Source organism: Limulus polyphemus, unplaced genomic scaffold (genome assembly GCF_000517525.1).
Source record: "Limulus polyphemus unplaced genomic scaffold, Limulus_polyphemus-2.1.2 Scaffold18, whole genome shotgun sequence".
NCBI lineage: Eukaryota > Metazoa > Arthropoda > Merostomata > Xiphosura > Limulidae > Limulus > Limulus polyphemus.
Window position 1 is genome coordinate 284,346 of NW_013665628.1, and position 3,213 is coordinate 287,558.

Sequence of the window (3,213 nt, forward strand, 5' to 3'; positions counted from 1 at the left end):
ATAGATTACATCTGCCTACAAGAAAATCTGTCACCAAAGTACACCAACATTCGATTAAAGCCATGTCTAAATCCTAGAGGTTATTATATGAAAATTAATTAATCTAACGCTAAACAACTGCTTTCCAAATAATGTAGTTCCGATAGAACACAAAATATAGCAATCCTGGACTTATTCTTTCTGTAGTACATAGTTCGTAACTGTTTTATGCATTTGATTACAGACAGTAAAAACCAGTATTAGTTGGAGTTTAACATTTACGAATGAATGTCGATAGCGCCGTATGTTAAACAAAGAATAGTAGAATGGCATTAAATACACTGCAAACCCGTATTGGGTCAGTAAAGAATAACGAAGTTTCATTTGTTGCCTATATTATTGTAGTGTATTACAATATTACTCCGACATAGTTAAGGCGTTCTGTACCTGTAAATTACGTGATTTATGTATGTATTATTTAAAACATTTTGAACAATAACTCTGATGTTTACACGTCTTATACTAATTATAAAGATAATTAATCTCTTTAAGTTATATTATCTTTTGTATTCATTGAGCTATAGAAATTGTATATACTTAGTCTAATATCATATTATTTTCATTATAAATCCTTTTTCTTTTTATCAGTTTTGCAAATTATGGCCGCTGCAGATTCTAAAAATATAAAATAATAATTAAGATTTACACCGTTTTTTTTTTTGATGCAGCTTTCTTATTAAAGCTCCCATCTTATTTTCTTAATTATTATTTGAAATACGTGATATAACAAATAAACGTTAGTATTGTTTATATAAAAAAAAAAAACATTAATAAATACCTTTAAGGCTCTAAACGTGAATTAAACTGCTTATGATTTATAAAATTTTGGAAAAGTTGTTGAAATTTGTATACCATTATTGGTGGTTGATATACTTTATTATTTATTTTAAACATAGAACATTATTATTTTCTTCCTACGCAAAACAAACAAAATAAAACCAACCATCAATAAAAACAGGTTTCGACTATTAGACACCCAGATTTTTTTTACAACATTAACTCAAGGTTTTTTCATCAGATAACAAGTTTTTTGAAAAGGATATCATGGCATCTTGAATAGTTTGTAATTAATTTTAGGGTGTGAATAATGTAATACGCTGCCTTTGTGATAGCAGATTACAGCAATATGATTTTAGCTTTAATGTATTCAAAGTGCAGTAACTTTGACTGTAAATTTATAAGTCTATTTTTCTTTCTCAGGAAAAAGCTTCTGTGTTGATATCGGAGAAGTTACCTTTTTCTTTCTTTGAGACTTTAAAAAAAAACACTTGTTCTTTTAACTAATTTCTCAACAAAAGTATTTTGTGGTATAGTTATAGTTGGTGTTTTAAGGGGTTTTTTTTCCTTTAGTGCTTTACTGAATTAGTTGTTGCAGACATAAAGAATATCTTTTGGATGTTGTATATGAAACTACTTTAAATCACAAGAAACAAGATACGCAGGAAGTAAAACAATTGTACTCTATGATTGCACATGTTAATACATATATATACATATATATATATTGGAGATACAACAAATGCAATATACTATTGTATTTTAAATGGTAAACAAATTACGCTATCATAAAGGGTATTTTTATATAAGTTCTCAAATTTCTACAAAACACTATAAAACCACACTGTTACTAGTGTAAGTATTCTTTATCTTTCGTTTTATTTATGTTGTGATTAAGAGTCATAGCTCACTTAATGTAGTCTAATAATTTCAATATTCCAGTTTTTGACAGTTCACGAATATTTTTCATATACAAAAGTAGTTTTTGCTAGAAAACTCAGTTCTGTTCTGTTTTGTTTCAGAGATATACAGAATGTTAAGGAGAATATTAACCAAGATATTGGAAGAGCAGAAAGAAGACCTCGAGTCATAGCATCATATGTTTCTTACTTGACCGGCCTAAAAATTAAATAGAAGGTGATCCAATATGAAGATTTGTCTAAAAAAATACTTTCACACTTGACGATGAAATAATGTTTTGCATTATTTTATTTTGTTAATAGTCGCAATTAAACAACATCATTTCAACAATTACAGACCTGCGTTGTTTTTGAAATGGTCGGCCACTGCCTATTAGAGAAACACTTGTAGAAAATATATTGGTAACTATACAATCTACTTATGCAACGCAAGAGTAGAAGACGATGTTTCGAAAGTCCTTTCGTCTTCAGGTCAATTTGTGTTTGTTTTTATTTCAGTTTGTGACTTTGACTTTTGACTTGGTAGGTATTTCCGTTTAGATCATTTGAGACTGAACTCAGGAAGAATTCGGGGTCGGAAAAACCGGGGGTGTTCAGAAAATTGTTTCTTTTCGCCCCAGTCTTATGTGAGAGTTACAGTTAGCGGCTTTGTAAAAAAAGAAGAAAAAAAAAGAAGAAAATATATGAACTGAAGAGTGAGTTAAAACGACAACGGTAATCGTGATTTAAGACTTAATTGGAAGGAAGCTTTAGCAAGCAAAAACGCAAAAACCACAGATGGATAATAAGTTTTTCTTTCATGTTACATTTGACTGGAGAGTATGACATAACCAGTGTGTGGGAATCTACGGATCCAATACCCTTAATTTTGATTTGGGAAGAAAATGGAAATACCCCGAGAACAACCCACTTTCACTACCCGGACGCCGAATAATCTATCCGGATAGTGCCTTAGCTGTGGGGTTAAAAGTGTTGTTCATTTTTAATCTCTGCAAGCTCCTGCAGGCCTTATATAGTATTCAGGTTGATTGAGATGGACGTCACTTGATTGTTCCTGGTTGTTGGAGCAACTGAGTGTGGATTCAACCAATGTTAGCCATAAGTTACTGATTTATTTTCCAAAATTTGTCTGAGTAAATGATTCTAGCTTTGTGTATTTTGTGTCCAGTTGACAGTTCAGAACATACTATGTTGAGTTGCATAAGTAAGTTGTATAGTCATCAATATAATGAGTAGTAGAGCCACGCCAACAATTGTAAACGTCTTTAACGAACGTTTCGGAATTACACATATTCCATTTTCAGCAAATCTATGAAAATAACAAGTTAAACAATCTTTTAAACAATTACTAATATAAAAATACAATGAATAGTATTAGGAAATTATAAAACATTACAACTTAAGAAAGGGGAAAGAGAGAGAGAGCTACTTGAACAAAGACAAGGACGGGAACGTAAGTTAGTAATTTATAATTAGA

At 30.4% G+C, this 3,213-nt stretch overlaps 1 protein-coding gene across 3 annotated transcripts in view; it reads left to right on the top strand.

Moving 5' to 3' along the window:
• The window catches only part of LOC106457612 (collagen alpha chain CG42342-like), a 192,324-nt gene extending 189,882 nt beyond the window's left edge, over window positions 1-2,442 (top strand). For all 3 annotated transcript variants that reach the window (XM_022383821.1, XM_022383832.1, XM_022383839.1), the window contains one exon: window positions 1,839-2,442. The gene's annotated coding sequence lies outside the window, so the exon portion shown is untranslated. The remainder of the gene's footprint in view (window positions 1-1,838) is intronic.
• The last annotated feature ends 771 nt before the right edge of the window (window positions 2,443-3,213 follow it).